Here is a 25088-nt window from a genome sequence, read left to right on the forward strand (position 1 = left end):
CATCTTTTGCTTTTTTGCCATCCCAGTGGAATGAATATTCTCTGGTTCATACAATTCTAGAACCAAATTAGCTATCTAGCCCCTCTAACTTTTAGGGTACCCCCGAGGAATTAGGTTCATTTTCTAATACTATAAGCTTGATCCCTCATTCCAAATATGTTCCCCTATTGTTATTCAACAGTGACTATATCCCAGCTTTATTGAATCCATTAGTAAAAAGGAATATTTGTTCCAAAGGTAGGACAAAAACACAAAAACAAAAATACAAACATTTTTCCTTAACACTTTGGGGGCATAATCTTCTCTATATGACCTCAGTATCTGAGGAGAATGTGCTCAGACTAAATGTAATTTCTACATAGTATTTGTCCCAAGAAGCTTCATGTTCAAATGTAGGAACCCCGTTGGATGGATTTTCCTCTCATCTATCACTAGGGTGGGCCTAGTTCTTCAGAGCATGGACACTGGTAATCTGGTTGCCAAATAGCATAAATTTGACTCCTAGTTACCTATTTTCCTAATCTTTTGAAACTCACAAGATTATCATCTCCAATTTCTTGTACCTAAAATAAAAGGACAAATATCAAGACAATGACCAAAGCCTGTTTTCATGAGACCATATGTTGACCTCAGACATAGTGAGAACTCCTTATGGTCTCTTACCAGAAAGAAGACGAAAACTGACAAAAATCAATCCAAGAAAAAAGGTTAAGTCAAAAGAAAGAATGAAGCTATTGGGAGCTTTTTGAAGGCACATCCGGTTCTGATTCTACTGCTTCAGCCAGTTTGCTTCTGCCCAATGGTTAGCAGGTCAGAACCAGTTACAAAAAGCCCACGTGCCTCTCCAAGGCCCTTCCATTATGTATCATCATCCTTCTCTTGTAATACAGCTCCCCAGACTCTCTACCATGTGAGTACTTCATTAGCAGCGCTCAGTATTTTCTAATTCCCTATTATAGCAGGAAGAACAGGAGATGTAGAAAGCCGTCCTGTAATGGGAATGACTCCCGTTCCATGTTAGGCTTGGTCTTTCCAAGTAGGCTGAGGATCCTGGTCTTTTCTTTTAGAAGACAAAACATCTTGTATTCCTGGACAAGTCACTTAACTCCGATTCCCTCACAAAGATTAAAAAAAAAAAAAAAAAAAAAAAAAGACAAAATAGCATGACATCCAAGTCTGCTTCTCCAGTTCAATTCCAGGTCTCTCTTCCTTGCTGATGGGACCTCATACAAACAACAAGGTGGCTCAATTTGTGCTCCTAGTCCATGGCAGACTTACTTTAGTGACTTTATTTTTCGTGTGTTTCCCATTAGAGCCTAATGCAAAATCTCACAGGATTTTCTGTGCTGGGATGTCTAGTCAGACATAATAAGAAGTGTAATTCAGCTGGAAATGCTGGCAATTACACCTTGTTATATCAAGATTCCTCCTGATTTTATCTTATATGTATGGATGATAGTTATGTATTATAGACAATTTAGTGAGAATTTGTCCACAATCTCAATAAATCACCAAATATTCACTAAGAACTTACTATAAGAGCTGGGATAGATGCTCATGAAATACAGAAGAAATGTGAGACATAGCCCTTGTTCCCTAATTGATTAGAGCCTAGTTAAGGAGAAGATAAGTATAATATATAGTCTTTAACACCAGAATCCTATCAATCTATTCACAAATTAAAATCCAATATTATATTTTCCATGACTCTAATAGACTAATGCCTATTAATATGGCTGAAAATGCTGCCAATTATACCTTGCTATGTCAGAACTTACTCTGATTTTACCTTGAATATATGGATGACATTTATATATTATTTATAAATTATAACCAATATAGTGAGAATTTGTCCATAATCTCAATAAATCACCAAACATTCACTAAGCATGTACTATATGTCCGGTGCTGGGGTAGGTGCTCATGAAATAGAGGGAATGTGAGATGCAGCCCTTGTTTCCTAATTGATTAGAACCTAGTTAAGGTGAAGATAAGTATAGTATGTAGTTTTTGTCACCAGAATACTATCAATCTAGTTACAATTTAAAATCCAATATCATATTTTTCATGACTCTAATAGACTAATGCCTATTAATATTAATATATATGTATATGATTCATAATAAAAGATACTTTATAGATACAGAAGTGATATTCCAAAGTAAAGAGACAGTGTGGTAGATAGAGAAAGAGTTTCAGTATCAAGGAGATCTGAGTTCAAATCCTACCTCAGACTTTTGCTAATATGATTCTAAGCATTTCACAATTTCTGTCAAATTCAGTTTCCTTATCTGCAAAATGAGGGAGTGCAATTCAATGGCTTTTAAAGTGTCTTCCATCTTTAAATCTCTGATTCTAGGGCTTTATGATCCTTCTAGTGTCATTGGGCAATTCTCTGAGTAATTCTGTAGATACATGTTGGTTATGGGTGGGGTGGCTTCCTCATTGGGAATTCCCCATGAGAATGAAATAATAGGTCTAGAACAGCAACAACAACAAAATCAGAACTCCAACCAGGCATGTGGGCAAAGAGCATTTCTGAGTTTTATTTTTGAGCATGATTTTTAACCAGTGTTACCTGTTGCTTCCTTGTATTCTTGTCAGTCAAATGGACAAGGGTCCCAAATAACCTCCCCTTTAAGAGTCTTTGGGCTAATCTTCCACAATGAGATGAACCAAATCAGCTCCAATAGAGCAGTAATGAATTAAACCAGCTACACCCAGGGAAAGAACTCTGGGAGATGACTATGAACCATTACATAGAAATCCCAATCCCTCGATTTTTGTCTGCCTGCATTTCTGATCTCCTTCACAGGTTAATTGTACACTATTTCAGAGTCCAATTCTTTTTATACAGCAAATTAACTGTTAGGACATGTATACATATATTGTATTTAATTTATACTTTAACATATTTAGCATGTAATGGTCAACCTGCCATCTGGGGGAGAGGTGGAGGGAAGAAGAGGAAAAGTTGGAACAAAAGGTTTGGCAACTGTCAATGCTGAAAAATTACCCATGCATATATCTTGTAAATAAAAAGCTACAATAAAAAAGAGTCTTTGGGCTAGCTTATGTAATGTATTAAATCTTCCACACAAGTAGTGAGTTGAATATCCTACTCTCCTCTCCCCCAAAATCAGTCATCCGACTGGCATTAATTCACTCTCCTTCAGGCAGCTACTACACACACAGTCTATAGATATCCAAGATTTGACTCTTGCTTCCTGGGACTTGTGGACCCAATGGGGAGACTTGGCTAACACATACAGGAATGTTATATAACTACAGAACACAATAGCATTGTGCTCACCAGTACACACTAAAGCACAGTTACAACAGCAGTTCTGAGAAAAGGGCGGACAATGAGAAGGAAAACTATCAGAGAGGGTCTACCTGCTTATCTGTGAACGTCTCTGCCCTTCAAGTGTCTCCGGAGGAAATTCTATTTTAAATACAGAATGATTTGGGGAAAAAAGCCCAATGTGCCAGCTGGTTGTGATTCAGAACAAAATTAGCCTTAAACCTTCCATTTTCTGACAGTCTTTAAGAAGATAACACATTCGCCCTGTTTTCTTTGGTGTTCATTCATGGCTATAAGTTCACAGTATGGTGATCATTCCTGGTTTCTTCTTTAAGGGAAACAAACAAGATGCCATTAATGAAGCAGACAGCGATAGAGAGATTTACCATGCAATGAAAAAATCAGGCATTTCTTTTTTAAACTCGGAGAAGCAAACTGTTTGGTTTGAATCCAAAGGTATTTGTGATTCTGCTTTCACACATTTCAGAAATATCCAAGAACAGTCCCATTCTTCTATTCTGTACATGCACTGGAAGAAATGATTCTACCATAATCCAGTACTGGTAACTTTGAAGTTGGAGCTCATGAGTTAGTCTGTATTTGATTCATCTAGTTATTCACTAGCCATGTATAGCTCAGTTAAGGCCATTTTTTAAAACTGTTCCCTGATCTCTGAATATTTGTTTGAAATTCACTGCTCTTGGATTGTCCATCTTCTTAATAGAGGAACTGGTCTCCCCAGGATTTAGATTCCATCCTCAAATGGAATTCCCAAAGAATGGTTCTATTTTGGGCTCTAATGTAATTGCTGTTTTGTCATTTTTCAAGAGTTTTTCTTGATAGACTTTAAATTCAGGTATTTTTGACCATTATTGTTCTGTTATTTTTCAAATGAGTCTGATTCGTCTTGACCCCATTTGGCATTTTTTTTGGCAAAGATCCAGGAATAACTGGCTGTTTCTTTCTCCAGCTCATTTTTTATAGTTGAAGTAACTAAGACAAGCAGGATCAGATGACTTGCCCAGGGTCTCATAGCCAGTAAGTGTTTGAGGCTATTTTTAAATTCATAAGAGTCTAAAAAAAGAATGTACATGTATAATAATTTTTTTTTGTTTTTGTCAAAAAATACATATTTTACATGTAACTGGGGAAAATAAAAATTAAAAAATGAAATGATAAAACAAATGCTTTCCTTAAAAAAAAATCAGGAATCTTCTCTATAAAAATAACACATATATAATTTACATTTTATAACATAGCTTTACATCTGGAAATTTTATAAAATTTACATTTTATAAAAAAATGAAATGTAGTTTAGTGAATAGAGTACTAAATTTATAATTGGGAAATTTCGGCTTAAACCTTACCTTAGACAATTACTAGCTATGAGACCCTGGTTCCTCAGTTTTCTAATCTGTATATGAGTGGTATTCCATGGTCTCTGGTCATTTCCAGCTCTAAATCTATGATCCTAGGAAACTGAAGCCTTAGAGGAGTTAGATGATTTACTAATAGATGTAGGCAATATATAATCTGAATTAGATCTGAATTAGAATCTGAAATTTAAATTCTCTGGTTCTACATCATTTTATATCTTATGCTTATATTTGCCAAGTATTTTATGTAGTTATTGGAGGTCTTCAAGTAGAGACTGGATAACCTTCTGTCTAAGATGAGAGAGTGGAAATTGCCATTAAAGAACAGGTTGGGCTAAGTGGCCTCAGAGGCTCCTTCTAAGCCCAAGATTCCATGCTGCTCCCAATAACCCTATGAGGTAGGTAGAGCAGCTTTCCCATTTTATAGATGGAATCAATACAGATTTTGAAACTGAAAAAAAAAAAAAGTTTAGTTATTGTGGAGCCATTGCTTGACATTCAGTAGACCTAAAAGTATATTCATTATTATGGAGAATGTTCAAGAATACTTTGGCATAATTCACCAAGGGTGAGAAACCTAGATTCATTTAGAGTTATTTGATCAAGGATTATTAAACTTTTTTTTTTTAGTTCATGTCACAATGGTATTGTTTGCCATGAGGAATGTCTACATAACAGAAAGGAGACTTGGTATGCACCTGTGATGGTAAATATAAGTTTCATACAATTTGGGATACATCCGGGGGGTGCTGAAGCCCGTTCAAACCTTAGCCAACTGGCAAGTTTCTTAGAAATTATCAAATTATACAAAGGCTTGATTTATTGTTAATTAACTTAATTGTTACTTACTTAAGAAAGTGATGGAGAAAATTTGAAGAATGCAAATTAAATTTAAAAGTATGCCATGAATAATTTTTTTCTCCCTTGAGAGCTGGTTGTCAAATATATACATCTCCACTCATCATCTCTGTAATTATCCAAATATCCTTCCCTGAAAAAAAAAAAAAACAAATATCCCTCCCTGGCCATCATTCCCTAGTCTATTCTCTCCTCCTATTAAAATGTAATCTTCTTGAGGGCAGAAACTGTCTTTTTTATAATTGTATCCCTGGCACTTAAAATGGTATTTGGCACAGAGTTGGCCCTCCATAAATGCTTCTTTATTCTTCCACTCAAAAGGAATATGAGGGAAGGGACACCTTCATGTTTCTCTTTATAGGAACAGAGTCAAGCATAGGATCTGAGACATAGTTGGTACTTAATAAATAATTGTTGGATGAATTTCAGTCAGTAAATATTTGTTAAGTGCTGCTACGTGCTAAGCCTTATGTTTAAAAAATCACAATATACAACAAAAATATTGGCCTGGGATTTATCCAATGGGTTTACCCAAGATGTAAGCATAGCTCTTTTCATGGACTAACTCAGATGCACTATAATTTGCCCATTTCATTTGGAAAACCTTCTCCCTAATATAGGCTGTATTCATTGTTTTTTTTTTTTTTTTTTTAATTTTATTTGTTTTTAATTTTTGGAATAAAACAAGCATTTCTATTGTATAGTGTAATAAAAAGATATTTGCCCATTAAATTACAAACTTATTATGCACAACTTGCTATTCCTTTAGAGTATTCATTCTTTTTTTTAATATATTCTCTCCCCTTTCCCTTTCATCTCTCCCTTTCCTTTTTCCTATCTCTTTTCCTTCTCCCCTTTCCCTTCCTAGTTAATTCCCTCTCCGTAATTCCCTCTCCTCTCATTCCCTTCCCAGCAGTTTAAAGAATTGAATTCAAGTTAAATTAAATGATCTTCCTTGTTCTAACCTACATATCTCTCTGCCCCACTCCCAAATCCTCTACAATCCTGGCAACTAAAATTGTTGAGCTCTTACCTGCAATCTCAGCCTAACACTTGATTCTAGAAACCAATTCCAGGCATAGGCTAGGGAGATAAAAGAAGTAATAAAGCAATTTCTTGCTGCCCCATCCCTATCCTCTACAAAGTGACCTCCTATGAACAAAGAGAGGTATTTCAGATAACGGCTGAATACCCAGCAATTTCCTAAATCTGAGCTATACAGCTCATTACAGACCACTCCCAAGGTATAATATCTTTGGTTCATCAGATGGGGAAAAAAAAAAAAAAGCCCAGATAATTGCATAATAAAGACCGTTCAAATCTTCTGTGTATCATTTTTTCTGAGTGGGGTGATCTTGAGAGCACACAAACACAGACAAAAGGAACATCCCCAGAAAATCCCATTGTACCACTCAGCCATACCTGATAATCAAGCCTGGCTCCTCTTTATCCATCACTAATCACACACGATCTTTCTACAACCACAGAATTATGTCATTCAGGCTTACAGAAAATACTAGTAATGTCTGCCCTGTTTTCTTGCTTAAATAACATGTAGCTAATACGGCTCTGTATGTCTGTGTGTCAATAGCCCAAGGTCTCTGTTCTTCTCCTTTGAACGTCTCAATGTATTGTCTTTTCTGTGAGCTAGCATTTACCATGCTGGTGACCCCAAAGGGGAGGCAGATAGTAAACTGGTTAGAGGCAAAGGCCTGAAGTCAAGAAGGATCATTTTCTTCCTGAGTTCAAATTCATCCTCAGATGCTTCCTGTTTGACCCTGGTGAAGTCACTTCACCTGTGTTTGCCTCAGTTTCCTCATCTGTAAAATGAGCTGGAAAAGGAAATGGCAAACCACTCCAATATTTCTACCAAAAAAACCCAAAACCCAAATGGGGTCAAGAAGAGTCAGACATGACTGAATAATAAAAAAAAATAGTCAAAAAGACCTGAGTTTAAAATTTACTTCAGAAACTTACTAGTTCTGTGATTCTGGATAAATTATTTAACTTTCTTTGCCTTAGTATCCCCATCTGTAAAATGAGGATACTAATAGCAATCGATTTCATGGATTGCTACAAGGATGAAATGAGATAACCTATGTAACTGTGCTTTGCAAACCCTAAAAAGCTATATAATTGTTCACTACGGCTATCAGCACAGAGGTCAGCTTTGTGGCCTTCTGGTTTGACCTTGTTTTCCCTATTTTATAGTAACGGGGCTTATACTTTGTCTCCAAGTTTCACAGTGACTGGCTTCCCTGCCTTACACTTTGGTTATCCAGTGACAGGACATCCTGATTTATATCTTTGTCCCAATGTTCCCTGTCTTTGACTCCTATTCTGTTCCTGGATTCCTGATAATTGTTGCTTTCCTGTGTTGACCACTTGAACTCCAACTCGCTCCCTGCTTGGGTATCCGCCTTGTATCTTAGATTTAGTTTGGACATTGGCCAACCACAGTCACATCCCATTTGTCTTTTTCTTAATGGAATGTCCTTTCAGTCCCAGATCTTTAGATTCACATCCTCCCTGAGACACGAATCTTCCTAAATGAGCACTCTCTGACCTTTCTCTGACGACTCAAACACGGGTCATCACATCACTGCAGTTCTGGCTAGTCTCCCGATCCTGTCCTTCCTACGTTTGGCCCTTCCTCAGTATCAGGAAGGTGGAACCCAGATACAACCAAACACATGCAAAATTAGACAAGTAGTTCAGTGGATAGGATGCCAAATTTGGCATCAGGAAGAACTGAATGCAAACCCCAAGGCCATCAAGATACTTAGCAGTTGTATAACACTGACCAAGTCAGGTTTCCTCATTTGGCCTTAGAGCACTCATTAGTAAAATGAGGGAGTTCTTTTGGATGGCCTTCAAAGCCCTACTGGCTCTAAATGCCCATGATTCTATAATGTCTACAAATTTTAAATCTATGGTCCTATAAAGCTTGTATTTACCCTCTATATATGTCCCTCACATCAATGGAGAAACTGAATCATGCTCTTGCAGATACAAAGTCTGGAAGGACAGGTTGAAGACTCCTAATTTCTCTGAAGATATTCTTTCCCCCCATCCCCAATCCAGAGACTGTCCTTCACCAGCCTCTGCCAGATCTGTTAAATATCTGCCCTTGATAGATATCAGGACAAATTGCTTCTTTTTTCAAAGTTCTTTTCTTTTGCTCTTGACCTCATTATCACCCTCCCTTATCATTCCAGATTACCTGATAAGACTGACTTTGGACTCCACCCTCATCTGCTTCCATTTGTACCAGGATTCTTCATCTTTCTGATTAGGACTGCCTTTGAACTTTGCTCCATTCTGCTCTTGCTACCATTATTCTACCCCTTCACCCCCTTTATCTGAACCTATTTGACTTTGCACTTTACTTTTGTCAATCGTCCCTGGGGTCATTACTCCCTGGGTTTAACCAAGACTGGCCTCTGTCTATCTGACTCTATCAAGTTGCTATCCAATCCAATCCTGCTTTCACCTAAGTGTCCAAAGCCAGATTTGTTTCCTTTCTTTTTTACCCCACTCCTCATCCCAAACTTTTTTTCTTGAAAAGATGAACTGCAGTCATAATGACCCCCAGCCTTCTACTGGTTTTCCAGTCTATTCTTCTCTTAACAAAAACGTGAGAAACAACTTTTGTTCTCTCTGTCACTATCCCATTGTAATAGAGTTAAAAATCTACATTTGTGTAAGAAACAAAGATAAGGATGGATATACAATTAGATGAAAAGCTGATGAATAACAGAATAAAGAAGGAAAGGATGATTTAGGTGAAAGAGAACTTCCATGTTGATTATCATTATTCCTCCCATATTGTCAAAAGACATTCTGTAAAGCACTCCATCCACTCCCAAAGGGTATAGACTTCCACACAGTAAGGAGTGTTTCATTCTTTATATGGCCAGAACCTAGCACAGTGCCTTGAACACAGGTCAATAATAAATGTTTATTGATAGACTGAAAAGTTACTAGATAGAAAAATAGGGAAGCAATATTGGATAAAAGGGAGAATGTTGACTTTGGATCAAGAAACATGAGTTTAAATTCTGACTTTGATACGTATTACCCATGTGACCTTGGGCAAGACACTTCATTCTGGAGCCTCAGTTACCCCATCTGTAAAATGAAGGGGTTGGACTAGGTGATCTCTAAATTCACTTCCAGCTCTAAATCTGTTATTCTATAAATTCTTACCTTTCTTTCCAAAACTTTCACTGAAATCCTTACTCAGTAATAATGGCACAAAGCTAAGATTGGGTTATTAAAAGCTATCCCTGAGGAGCACAGTCTCTGGCAGGTCCTATCAAGTTGGAAAATCTTTAAAAGTTGGTTTAGTGGTACACTGAGTGATTGTCATTAGAGACCCTAGTCTCCATAAATTCACAGGGAGTCATCATCAGATGATTTTTTTGGGGGGAGTGGAGGCTATAGCAACCTTCAACCACAATGTTATTCAATGATTGTTATCTGTGTCAGTGAACAGAATCTTCATCAATTAAAAAGGGACCTTTGAGGACCTGGAGTCTTATTCTGAAATAAAGTGAGAAACTACTGTTGTTCTCTGGTGTTGTCAGATAGACTACCCAGGAAGCAATGATTCTTGGACACACGGCAATTAAATTCATTTTGAAATAAATAAAAAGTATGTTCCTGGACATGCATGAGCCCAGGCACACATGCTCCTCAGTGATACATAAATAGCCTGATATTCTCTTCTGGACAGATCTCTCTTTTGCCCTTCAAGATCAAGAGAAAATAAGACCAGAAGTCTTCCTCCATCTTCTCCGTTGGCAAGGATCACATTGTATCAGATATAAAAGCATCTTATCTTGCATATTTATCAGATTCTATTTTGTGGGATATTTAATTGTGCGGATGCCATTTCCCCTACTAGATTGCAAAGTCTTTGAGGCAGAACTATATATTCTTATATATACCCAGTAGACCCTACACTTCTTATTCTGTTCACCATATTCCAAATCAAATCAATCCCATTCCAGATTACATACTATATATTTACAGCAGGTGATCTGGTTCCTACTTTACCAAGAAAACCAGGGACATCCAACATGGACTATCTAAGCTCTACTCTTCTATTTCTTAAATCTTCTTTCTCCCTATTCCTTCTTTCTCTTAATATAAAAATTGATTTTTTTCCCCATTGTTTCCCAGTCCCATGTCACTGATTTGACATAACGGAATGGACTTTTTTTTGGAGGGTCTGAAATTATATCCCAACTCTGCCATTTCTTACTGGTTTGACCTTGGCCAATAGGTTAATCCTGTAGGTTTCCATTACTCTATCTGTAAAATTAGAAGGGTTGGGATAGAGACCTCTAAGCTTACAGTTCTTCTCTCACTCCTAGCAGTGATCTGACAATCTCATTATCTTCTGTCGTTTCCAGGAGTTCACTTTAGTGTTCATCTCTGTGAACACCTAAGCCTCCTATTAGATTTGTGGGCTTCTATAGTTCTTTATGAGCAAGGACTATGACTGACATCATCTCTGAAAAGCAGGCACTAGCACATTGTTTCTGTACAATATATACTTAATTGTTTTCTTTACATTAATATTTGCTTAATAATAATGTTTATTAAATTAAATTCCAAAGGGAAAGATCCTAAATTTCTCCACCTTGATTCTGTTCTCCTGGTTTCTATTTTTAAAGCAACCATCTTCCCATGATTCCTATAACCTCTCCTCCTACCATCAGCTCAAATGATGCAGAATAGTGACTGTGCAATCAATCAATCAACAGATGAGCAGATGCAGACCTACAAGTGGGTACATGCAAAATTGAAATTATGGAATTTTATTGCTACCAAGATATCAGTCGAAACAGAAGGAAAAAGGAATGGGAAGCTTGATTCTGCAATGTAGATATGGATGTGGGGGTGTGTGTGTGAGAGAGAATGAGAACTGTTAATATCCTCATTTATTTTTAGAGAGGAGCTCTGTCACTTCATCAGGTAACATGATGATTTGGCAATGTAACTTCATGGATGGAGAAGCTGATTTCAAATCAGGAAATGATGAACAGCAAGTCATTTGACCTTCTGCATTTTGCAAGGCTGGAGTGTGAAGGTCCAACCCAGAATTTCCTTTCCTCTGGTATCACACAGAGTCTTAGCCCCATAATATTTTTGAACAAATCTGGGTTGGTCAAATCTGACTATAGATTGATGAAGACTATGGCTAGGGATGTCAGAGTGTTATAGTAGATTTTAAAGTGCTTCATATGAAGCAAGAGCTCAATAAATGTATGGTGAATGAATGAATGAACAAATAGTCATTATACTTTCACAATTTCTGTACTTTTCTTTTAAGTTCAAATAGTGAACCATTAAGGTTTCCTCTCCACCAAGATCTTGTATGTAATCAACACTCTCCCAAGATGGCACAATGTAGAGTCCTAAACTTGGAGTTCTCAATTGAAATCCTGTTTCAGACACTTACTAGCTCTGTGACCTCAGTCAAGTAATTGATCCTCTCTTCAGTTTTTTTAATCTGTAAAGTGATGGGATGGCTTTCCTGATCAAAATCTATGATTTTCTTCCTCAATCCCTCCAGGAACAGTTAATTATCACTTATGTGTGCCAGAGGTCCTTGCTAAGTAGAAGCTAGAGCAACTAGATGGAGTAGTGAACAGAGCACTGGCCCTAGAGTCAGGAGGACCTGAGTTCAAATCTGATTTCAGATTCTTGACACTTACTAGTTGTATGATCTTGGTCAAGTCACTTAATCTCAATTGCTCCTCCCCCAAAAAAGTAAATAGCAACTTACTTCAGAATTGCCTCCAGAATGGGTTTTTATTGCTGGAAGAGCCATTTGAACATAGCAAAGATATTAGGTAATGACTTGTTTTGGGGAGGGGGAACAAAAAACCCATGTTTACAGAAAAATCCTTCACAAGAATTATTAGTAATCATTTTAAAGGCCATCAAGCTTAGGAAGGATGGATTCAACTTAGCTCAGCCTCTAAAATGTACTCTCTGTTTCCTGTTTATAACTAGAATACAATGAGTCTTGAAACCAAGCCTGGTCCTTTGGAATTAGTGATTACAAGTATGACAATTGATTTGTGGCACAGGGACCAAGACTCTGCAAGAGGCACATTTCTGACGCCAGTGACACAAATATGTTTCAATCAATGTTTTGACTTACAGGGATGTAACTTTCTTAGGGAGACACTCATGGACCAGTTTCAGAACCATCCTGCCCTCCGTCAACTGTTAGATGTTTACTCTTCTCTCTCGTAGCTATTGACATGAACTATTAAATGTCTCTTGGACTGTGGCTTTAAGGGGAATTTTTCTGTTTTCCTTCCTTACCTTTTAAAGACTGGGCTGTTTGTGTTCTGTTGCTGTGCTGGGATCTGCAGAGCTGATATTCACACACTAATGACTAATGTGGGAGCTCACTTAGAAACAGCTCCTCCCATAGTTTCATTTCTTCTTTCTAGGATTGTTTTTTGCCCTTCATTTCCTTTCATGTTATTTTCAAAGGGTGTTTGGCTATAAACAATTTTAGATCTTCTGCAATTTTATTCACATTGCTAGTTTCATGTACCAAAAGGGCTGGAACAAACCAACTACTGAACATGTGATGGGGAAGAGAGACAAAGACAGAGGAGGAAGGAGAGGGACTCTCCCTGTTGGTAGCTATTAAGACGTCAGAACTGTCTGTTTCTAGAAAAACTTGAGAGCGTGGAAATGTCCTGAGGACAGAGGAAGGAAAGGGCTAGCTGGTGGGAGAAGGGAAGTTATAGGAGTATACAAGAGCAATTAAGGTCACAAGAGTTGGGAACTGAAAGGGTTTGCTGAGTTAAAAGAAAAGACAGACAGTATCCATTGCTTGGGCTTATTTTAAGGAACTCTTCAGGCCTGGTTACAAAATAAATTGTGTTTCTTATGTTTAGAATGTGTATATGAGGATATATTCACATATACACACACATAAATATATATATATATATATGTATGTATAATATGCCTACATATATATATATATCTATCTACCTACATGCAGGTGTATATATTTATATGATGTACATATATATACACATACACATATATATTGAGGGTCAATATATTGACAAGGGTCAAACAGTTAGTAAGAGTTAAATGTCTGAAGTAGAATTTGAACTCAAGTCCTCCTGACTTCAGCATCAGTGCTCTATCCACTGCACCAACTAGTTGTCCCCTTTTTCTCTTGAGAATCACCTCTTCATATCCTTTGACTATGTAAGTGCAACCTTATACACTTTCATGAACCCTATTTCCACATGGACAACTGTCTGCTGTACATTCTACCTGAATAGTTCTGTCTGCAACTCAAACTTAAAATTTCCATGACTGAATAAATCATCTCCCCCTCCTCCATCAAACTCATCCCTTTTGCAAGCATCTTTTTCTATTGATGGCACTACCATCTTACTAATTTCTAAATTTTCAGAATTTTGTCTTTAAAATATTGTTTGCATTAGGACATGCCCCTCAATCCACATTATTACTTTCCTAGACCCATCCTTCATTATTTCTTGCATGATCTATTGCAATATTTGATTTATTTGCCTTCTCTCTCTAACTCATCCTTCAAATAGCTACCAAAATAATCTTCCTAAAGTATCAATAGCAAACATTTGTGATATGCTTATTATGAGACAAACATTGTACTAAAAACAAGTGTTTAATTGTATATTATGGCCCCACTCACATTTATCAGTGACTTCCTATTGACTGTGAGATAGAAAATAAACTTTTAACCTGATATTTAAGGTCTTCTTGAGACTGTCTGTTTCTGGAATGGAAATGCCCTCATCTATGCATTTGCTACTGTTTACCTTCAGATCCTAATTGGCTATTAACTATATCCCAAACTTGATATATGACTCCCAGACCTGTGCATCCTCACAGACTGTCTCTTACATTTGGGTGCATGCCCTCCCCATCTCTGCTTCTCAAATTCCTTATCTCTCATGTTGCATTTCCTTCAGTTAGTCTTCCAACTAAACCCTATCTTCTATCTCAAATATTGCTAGAACATTTTGATCCTTCTCTCCATTATACCCATCTGTGTATGTGTGTGCCCCCAGTATAATTCAAGTTTCTAAACACAAGTACTCCTCTTTTTTATCTTCAGGACCTTGCATATAGTAGGTCTTTAATAATTTGTTTTTGGAATTTAAAAAGCTACTTTCTAAAATCCTTTCCAGCAATTATAATCATGGACATTTATATAACACTTCAAGGTTTCATTAAAATGCTTGACATGTTGTATTTCATCTGAATCTACAGGAACTCTGTGAGATAAGTACAAAAGGTATTATTATATCCATTTTCACAGATGAGAAAACAAAGTGAGAGGAGTCTGATGACTTGCCCAAGATCACACATTGAGTGGGATATCTTAGATAAAATTCAAATTTGGGTTTTCAAGGTTTGTTCAACAACACAATTCCACCTAATTTCTTCTTTACTTCTAAAATTGTCTAAGGAGTTAGAAAGGAGGAGAAAAGAGCATTACTAAATATATGGACTAACTAGACCTGAGATTTCAATAGTATAAGAAGTTCTTGATGAGGAAACTCTTCTACCACTCTGGACTATCACTTTCTTTATAATCTCTTGTGTTAGATTTATTTGGAGATAACCAACTAACCCAGAGTCACAAGTCCATATATGTCAGAGAGAGTTCTTGAATTTAAGTCTCTTGGACTTGGAGTCTAGCTTTCTGTCCTGTTTTCTATGTTATCTTTCCCCTAGGTACTAGTAGCTATATAAATTGAAAGGGAGTTGAGTTGGTTGAATTGCTCTTTGTGGCAGTCTTGCTTCTTAAGCATTCTTCAATCTTTTTTCAAAACTGAGTTCTGCTGAGGAATCCTTTTCTTTTTCTGAGTCCCATATCTCTTGCTGAATAATCATCCCATTTTAATTGTAAATGCTTTGAAAGGTTCAGCTGCTACTATTTTTTAGGTTTGCTTTGTCCTGGTCCAATAAATCTTGGCTTTCATTGGAGTTGTTAAAAAAAAAAAAAAGTAAAATTTGAAATATGAAAAATAATCATAACTTGCATTCATATTGTCACTTCAAAGTTTGCAAAACATTTTCCCAGTATAATGGGTACAGTTCCAGTCTTCAGATAATGTATACTAGACCCTACCTAGGAAAACCTGGTTCTGTGTATACACAATAGAATTCCCTTTATCCAGAGTAAGTGCCGGCATTCTATTGTTGTTTCTTATTGGCTTACTGCATGGCAATGAAAAGTCTCTCAATTTGGCATCTGAGCCAAAACTGAGAGGGAACACAAAAAAGATTTAAATGGAAAACACCATGATTTCTTCTTCCCTGGCAGCTTCAACTTAGAAAGAATGATGATTCTTTGGGGATGGGAATTAGATGAAGCAGTATGCTCCCTATCTGGGGTTCCATGTGGCCACAAAAGTAGGGGAGCCTTTGTTTCTGTTTTCTTATATTTATTATTTCCTGATTATGAATGTCTAAGTATTCAGAAATGGACCTGATCAAATTATGATTCTGTGAGTTTTAAAAGTTCAGCAGAATGATTAAGGATTTAGAAAGTGGAATTAATAACAGGGTCTGCTGGTAAACTCAGCAGCTGAGTCCATGTAAGTTATTGCTTGACTTATCCATTGGCTACATTGTATCCCAGAAGTGAATCTGGTGAAACATTTGTAAAGGAAAAAATGTACTCCCAGGGATGAAAATGACTCTTCAGCCATATCCCTAGACAGGTACTTCAGTGCCCTGTTCTTGAATGTTGATCTCACTCTCACAGAGAACACTTGTCCCTGAGACGCTTTTTATTTCTGCCTTTGATATGCCATTTCAGTTTAAAAGTATCTTTGTAAAAGCTAATTGAAAAAAAATTTTTTTTGAAAAGTTAACTGATATAAACTGGCTCATTAATATCAAAGAAGATACTGAATAGGGGCCCATGGACAATAGTATTAGAAAATCCAATCCGATAGTTCAGTGAGAGTTGGGAAAGTACCAGAAGAGAATGTGGTAAGTGAGGTAAATCTTGCAAGTATTTATTAAGCCCGTTTTAGAGATGAGGAAACTGAAGCTAAAAGGGATTAAGTGACTTGACTCTGATCACACAAATTATGTGTGAAGCATGATTTAACAGCAGTTCTTGTCTTTTGACCCAACTCATTATCTACCCTGAAGTAATATTTCTTTAAAAAAAAAAAAGAAAAGAAAATGAAAAACCAACATCTAGAGATACAAAAAGAAACATCTAGCCATGTATTTTGGGATATAACTCTGCTGGACAAATTATATATATATATATAAAATTTGTATATATATATAATTTATATATTATTAGTATATATATTTATATATTATTTTCCCCCAATTACTTGTTAAAATAAATTTTAAACATTTTTTTGAAATTTTGAGTTTCAAATTCTATTCCTGCTTAATTCTCTCCCTTCTCCCATCCCTGAAGTAGCAAGCAATCCTCTATGTTATAAATGTGCAATCTCATGAAACATTTTCATATTAGTCATTTTGCACAAGAAGATTTAAACAAAAAAAAGGAAGAAAAAAAGAATGCATGAAAGGAAGGAAGAAAGAAAAATGAAAAAAGGGAAGGAAAGAAAGAATACCTGTTTCAGTCTATAGTCAGACTATCAGTTCTTTCTCTATAGGTAGATTGCATACTTCATCATGAGTCTTTTGAGATTGTCTTAGATCTTTACATTGCTGAGAATAGCTGTTACTCCCAGTTTTTTATCAAATAATATTGCCATTACTGGGTACAATATTCTTCTGGTTCTGTTCACTTCACTTTGCATTAGCTCAGGTAAGTTTTTCCAGATTTTTCTGAAATTATCTTGCTGGTCATTTCTTATAGCATAATTATATTCCATCACAATTATATACCACAGCTTGTTTAACCACTCTCCAGTTGATACACATTCCCTCAATTTCCAATTCTTAGCCACCACAAAAAAATTGTAATGAATATTAGTGAACAAATAGGTCCTTTTTCAAAAAAAAAAAAAACTTTTGGGAATATCGACCTAGTAGTGGTATTGCTGGATCAATGGATCCCTTTATACATAATTCCAAATAGCTCTCCAGAATGGTAGAATCAGTTCACAACTCTACCAACAGAACATTGAACAAAATTTAAAGACAACACAGTGTAACAGGAATGTGTACTGGATCTGGGAATCAAAAATTCTTCTTTCACTATATTAGTTGCATTCCCTAAAGAATCTGTTCAAATTTTGACCCTGCTTTTTACTGTTAGTAAAAAAAAAAAATGACTTCATGGACAAATGACTTGGACAAATGACTTCCCAACTCTGAACCTTAGTTTCATTATCTATTTAACAAAGATATGGACTAGATATTTATAGGTTTAAATTCTATAAAACTTTTAAATTCTTTTACCTCTGAATCTCAATTACCTCTCCTGTCTTCAAATGAAGCTTTTCTTTTACTCTATCACACTCCCCATTAATAGTTGTAGTGTCTACTTCAGAGGAAAGTCCTTTGTAAAAATACATAGTATTGTACAAATATGAATTTTTGCCACTGTTATTATTATTCTATCTAAGTAATGAACAGAAGGAAATTCTGGGAGAGCTGATACTTTCCAAATCAATTTCTTTCAAGAGTTCTGTGTTATATTGGAACAATCACTACTGATAAAAAGTCATCCTTCTTAAGTAATAACCACAATAACAAAAATAGCTATAATAATAACAAAATAGCTAGTTCCCAAATGTCAAAGTATTAGTTGTATTTACCTAAACAAACTGCCCAATGTCAAGTTATTTTTAAAAGCCAAAACTAAAATCAAATAACCTTTCTGAAACTTACTTTTAACATGACTCCCAGTCCTTCTCAGACTGAGGGCAGTTGTAATACCTATCTTCTCTTTGTAATACCTAGCTACCCCACACATATCACAAAAGAGGAATGCGAAATACTCTTTGATCCAGCAATACCACTAACAGGTCTGTATCCCAAAGAGATCATAAAAAGGAAAATGGATCCATATGTGCAAAAATTTCCATTTTCCCTTTTTATGATCTTTTTTGGGATACAGCCTAGTAATAGTATTGCTGGATCCAAGAATATGCAGTTTTATATCTCTTTGGGTCTAGCTCCAAATTGTGTTCTAGAATGGTTGGATCAGTTCACAACTCTATCAACATACATTTCAAAATATCTTAATATCATTCTCCATTCTTGCTTCTTTTGTTTCAGATGACCCTTTCTTCTCCCAGGCCCATAGCTTTATTTTCTTGATCTTCCCATTATCCTCTTTTCCTCGACTCTTCAATTTTTTAAACTACTTTCTTTAAACATGCTTATGTCATACCTAAAAACTTTCCATCGATTAACCATTCCCTCAAACTATCATTCTTTACTCCGTATACATACTTACATGCATACAAAATCACCCTCCCTATCCTGTTCCAACCATGGATATCCTGAAAGTGTCTATCTTGAACTCTTTTCTCTCTCCAACTTCTCTCATGGTGATTTCATTGCCACCTCTGTGATCATACTGAATAGAGCCTAGATTCAGCTAAGAATAGCTTTTTGTGCCAATGTTAGTCATGCTGCTAGTCTAAGGGGATTTGCAACTTCTAGGGCTCAGACAACCAGGAACCTTTATCAGTGTTCCAGACCTTTAATCCCCTGATACATTCAAGTCTCAAAGTCACTTTCAAAACCTTTTAAGAAAAGAAGTCCCTGATAGATATTTCTCCTACCACTTCAGGTTTTTCCCCATTCTAGTCTACCTTCCATATAGCTCCCAAAGTATTCTTGCTTAAGTTCAAATCTGACCATTTCATTCCTGGCTACTCAAGAAATTCCAGTGGTTCTTTATTGCCTCTAAAATAAAATATTAACTTCGTTGTTTAGCTTTTAAAGCCCTCGATAAGTTGGTCCAAATCTTTCTAACTAGTGAATGACTCCTTGCTCCATAATCTGCATTATAGACAAACTGGTCTTTTCTCATCCTGATACAAAACCCTTCATGTTCCATGTTTTTACATTCACTCTCTTTTATCCCTAAATACTCTTCACTTCATAGCATCTCTTCTTTCCTTCAGGAAATAATTGAAGCACTTCTGAAAATAGCCTTTCCTGATCCTCTTTTCTACCTCTAATTGCTAGTGCCCTCTTTTCCTAAAAATATTTAAATACCTTGTATTTATTTTCTTTACATCCTATATATATTGTATGTGTATATATATATGTATATACTTACATATATATACTTGTCTGTTACAGTGTATTGTACTGTGAATACAAGGGTTGGGATTATTGAAACAACCAATACCTATCTCTCAGATCGGCAAAGATGACAGGGAAAGATAATAATAAATGTTGGAGGAGAACATAGGAAAACTGGGTCACTAATGCATTGTTGGTGGAGTTGTGAATTAATGCAATCATTCTGGAGAGCAATTTGGAACTAGTTCTTTGGGCTATCAAACTGTGCATACCCTTTGATCCAGCAGTGTCTTTACTGGGCTTGTATCTCAAAGAGATCATAAAGGAGGGAAAAGGACCCACATGTGCAAAAACGTAGCAGCCTTTTTTGTAGTGGCAAAGAACTAGAAACTGAGTGTATACTTATCAGTTGGAGAATGGCTAAATAAGTTATGATATATGAAAGTAATGGAATATTATTTTTCTATAAGAAATGATGAACAGGCTGATTTCAAAAAGATTTACATGAACTGATGCTAAGTGAAATGAATAGAATGAATAAGAACATTGCACACAGAATAACAAGATTACATGATGATCAACTGTGATGGACTTGGTACTTTTCAACAATTAAGTGATTCAGGCCAATTCCAATAGACTTGTGATGGAAAGAACCATTTGTATCCAGAAAGAGGACTATGGGGATTGAATGTGGATCACAACATAGCATTTTTATTTCTTTTGTTGTTGTGTGCTTACTTTTTTTTCCTTTCTGATTTTTTTCTTTTTTTGATCTGATTTTTCTTGTACGGCATGATAAATGTGGTATAGAAAAATCTAGGGGAGAGGTGGGGGAAAGGAGGGAGAAAAATTTTGAAATAAGGTTTTGCAAGAGTGAATGCTGATAACCATCTTTACATGTATTTTGAAAATAAAAAACTATTTATTAAAAACAAATCACCAAAAAAAGAGTTGAAATTGTTTCATTATTTGAATTTACATCCACTCTGCCTAGCATAGTGCCTAATATTCACAAATCACCAAAAAAAATTGAAATTGTTTCATTATTTGGATTTGCATCCACTGTGCCTAGCATAGTGCCCAACATCTTGATAGGTAATTAGGAAAGACTTGTTGGTTGATTGACTGGGAGATCAACTCAAAATAAAAGCTGCTGAAATGAACTACCACTAGAAGAAGGACTGTACTCATTTGAACACTATGTGCCTTATTTGTAGGCATCATAAGACCAGCAGGCACTTGTATAATAGCATGCCCAGAAAAGATGTCCAAGACCAATGGGGAGCAAGCCCAGTGACAACAGCCTGATGATACCACCAAAAGATATGAGTGGAAATAGTACACTGTTTCAAAGTCTAATTCTTTTTGTACAGCAAAATAACTGTTTGGACATGCATACTTGTATTTAATTTATACTTTAACATATTTAACATGTACTGGTCAACCGCCATCTGGGGGAGAGGATGGGGAGAAGGAGGGGAAAAATTGGAGCAAAAGGTTTGGCAATTGTCAATGCTGTAAAATTATCCATGCATATAATTTGTAAATAAAAAGCTATAATCAAAAAAAAAAGATATAAGTGGCTCTGTACCATTGGAAGTGTCTTTCTCTTTCAATGAATGCACCTTCCTCTATGTGTGGATTTCATATGTACATATCTTCATTGATGGTGGATGTATTAGTGAGAAAGTATCTAAAGTTTATAGTGGAAATATTTTGTTATAACTTTATTTGATATGAAGTAATTGTCTTTTATTTAAACATAGTTTCCACTGCCTGATAATATTTTCCCAAATACATTAACTTCCTAGTTCTTCAGTCTCTTAATCCTTCACATTAAAGAGGATCACACCCTTGGTCTTGCCTCTGCAATAAATGCCTCAGCTATGATCAAGTTATTTAATCTGATCCCAATCTTGTCTCATTCCTTCTCTCCCTAAGTCTAACTCTGTCCAAACCTGTTCTTCATCCTCACCTTGACCTGCAGTCTCTCTGTATATCAGAATTCTGGGAGGTCATCAATCCTGTTCTGACTTCCTCTCCTAAAACTGATTCCTTTTTGAACCAATTCAGCCCTTCTCTCTCCTCTACTTGAAGTCCTTGATCCCTGTTCCAATCATATCTCACACCTCACCAAACCCCAATCCTTGTTTACTCCAATTTCCCTCCTCTACTCTTACTCATATGCTATTGAATAGAATAAGAAAGTCATTCTGACTAGATCCATGACAAATTGAAATTATCTAATCTCCAACAGGCTCTCACTCTAGTGAGGCTATCTTATTACTTTTTCCTTTTTGATTTTCTCTCCCATTCTCCACAACTGTATTGTTGTTTAGTTGATTATTCATGTCCAACTCTTAATGATCCCATTTGGGATTTTCTTGGCAAAATTTTCCTTTTTCCTATTTCCTTCTCTAGCTCATTTGACAGATGAGGAAATAGAGGCAAATGTGGCAAAGTGACTTAGCCAGCATCACATAATTAGCAAATGTCTGAGACCATATTTGAATTCAGGTCCTCCTGACTTCAGACCAAGCCTAGGATCATACAGATAATGAGAGGTGAGATTTGAACTAAGGTCCTCCAGGACTAGCACTCTCTCCACTGCACCACCTAGCTGTCCCTAGCTGGATTATTTCCTTTTTCTTCCTCTTTTGAGCAAAAAAAAAAAAAAAAAAAAAAAGATATATTTAAGTAGACTTTTTTTAAACTCTATTTTTCCATACTAGCTAGAACTACAAAAAATTTGAATATTCAAATTCAAGATAAATTAAAATCCAAGAATTCAATTCGACTCATTTATTAAGCATCTACTATTCATAAGGCACCATGACTAGGTGCTGAGAATTTGAAGATAGAAACAAAATGCTAGATTCCCTGCCCTCAGGGAGCTTATATTTTCCAAAGGGGACATAAGGAGAATAAGAGTGGGAGGAATGGGGAAGGGAACAAACTGATGCAATCGCCACATGAAAGAGGTTTAGGAGCCTTCTTCTGAAAAGGTATGATGACACATAATAAGACTTTCCTGCTCTGTGATTTGGATCAAAAGTAGATTTGCCATAACTGATTCCAGACTGCTTATCATCCAGTTGAGAGATGGACTGTTGCATAATAGGAAGGGAGGACACTCACGGACTCGGCTATTGCAAACTGAAGAGCAAAGCTGGTTGGTTTTGTCATGATGCCTTTGTGCAAACAGGTTCCACAGCTTTTTTTTCATATCTTTAGAGCATCAGTCAAGCATACTATGCTTGATCATCAGCCCTGCCAGGCTCAGGATTCCACCAATTTGCCAGAAAACAAATGAGGAAACCCAGAGCACAGAGAAAGGATTTTTCAGGATGTAGAAAATGCTATTAATTTGGGATTGGAATTGAGATGATTAACAAAATCCTTAAGTGACACTTAAGCTATATTTTGAAGAAAGATAGGAATGGTGGAGACCCTACCATTAATGCCAATGGTGCCTCCTAGTGGAGGCATCAATGCCATGGGGCAGGAGAGAGAATAGTAAAGATTTAGAGTTGTAATAGAAGTTTGGGTCATCTACCCAATTCTCTCATTTCACAGATGAATAAACTGAGACTCAGAAAGGAGACCAGGTCACGGGTGTAGTAAATGCTATAATTAGAATTCAAATCCAGGTCTTCTGATTCCCACAACCAGAACTCTTCCCCGGGTACCAAGATTGTGTGTGTGTGTGTGTGAATATACATAAACATACATGTGTTGTGCAATGGCATGCTGGTAAATGTTTAACAACTGGCTCAATAAACCAACATACTTTTAACACATCTATATCTACACACACATTTATTATACACACACAAAAATTACAGATATATAGTGTATATATATATATACATTCACTTATACATATATACATATAATGTGTATATATGTATATTCCAAAAAATGTTTTAAAACATATATATACATATATAAACATGCATGTATATATACATATATAAACATACATGTGTGCGCATGTGTATTATATATATGCATATATTTAATGATATGCTGGTAAATGTTTAACAACTGGCTCTCTATTAATTAGTATGCCCTATATGTTATTTTTATTTCAATGCATCCTTAACATCTGATTTTTTGTTTAGTTTCACACAATCACTTTATAATTTTGTTGTTGTTCAGTCATTTCAATCATGTCAGATTCTTCATGACCCTGTTTGGGATTTTCTTGAGCAAAGATACTGAAGTGTCTTTTCCAGATCTTTTTACAGATGAGGAAAGTGACTTGCCCAGGTAGCAAGCTGCCACACATAGCTAGCAAGCAACTGAGATGCAATTTGAATTCATGAAGAGTCTTCCAAAATCCGAGCCCAGTGTTCTATTCACTGCACTACCTAGCTGTCTACCTAATAAGATAATTTATCCTAATAATAAAAATGTTTTCTATCTTCATTTGCAAAAACAAAGAAGCTGAGAACTGAGCAAACTCCCTCAAAACTGCAGAACTGTAGTGTTCCAGATTTTCTTGCCTTTCAAAAATATTAACTGACATTCTGGAGAGGAGGGATTCTTAGAAACCTTTTTTTGGATCATGGATCCCTTTGGCAGTCAGTGTAGTAAAGTCTATTCAGAAACCCTTCTCAGAATAATATTTTTAAATGAGTAAAATAAAATCCTACCAAATTACAAAATAAAGCAATTATATTGAAATACGGTTATCAAAATAATAATAAAACAAGTTCATGGATCCCCTGCTCTGTAGCCATTTAGAATCTCCTGGCCCATTACTTTCTACTGGACAACACCTCCTTAAATGAAATACTGTTCCAAATATCTATGACTAGAGTAGTAAAAAGGGAGTAGTCAGAGGGGTAACCAAATCTCTAAACTCTGATATTAATGCCTTGGGGACAGACTTCCTCTTCTAGCCCTGTCAGTCATGAGCCCCCCAAGGCACGTAAAGGTCCTGCCTTCACCTTCAGTCTTCTCTCCCTTCTTTTTGCTTTCTCCTGGGGCATTGCCTGGAGCAAATGCACTTGATTGGAACTGTCTGTATTCTGTGCATCCTTCCCTCACTCCCACACCAGTTCAAATGACTTTGTCTTGAATGTCCAAAATTCTCCTTCAAGCTCCAACAACCACTTTTTCTAAAGTTACTCCTCTTTATCATAATCTGGTTCATATAATCAAAATAGAATTTTTTAAATTGCCAGATGGCAGCAGCTACCTGGGATCATTACCTTTTGGTAACAAAAGGAATAAAAAGGATTTTTGGATTTTTCAACACATATGATCACTCTTTGATCATTTAAATCATATTC

Source organism: Antechinus flavipes, chromosome 3, assembly GCF_016432865.1.
Source record: "Antechinus flavipes isolate AdamAnt ecotype Samford, QLD, Australia chromosome 3, AdamAnt_v2, whole genome shotgun sequence".
NCBI classification, from domain to species: Eukaryota; Metazoa; Chordata; class Mammalia; order Dasyuromorphia; family Dasyuridae; genus Antechinus; species Antechinus flavipes.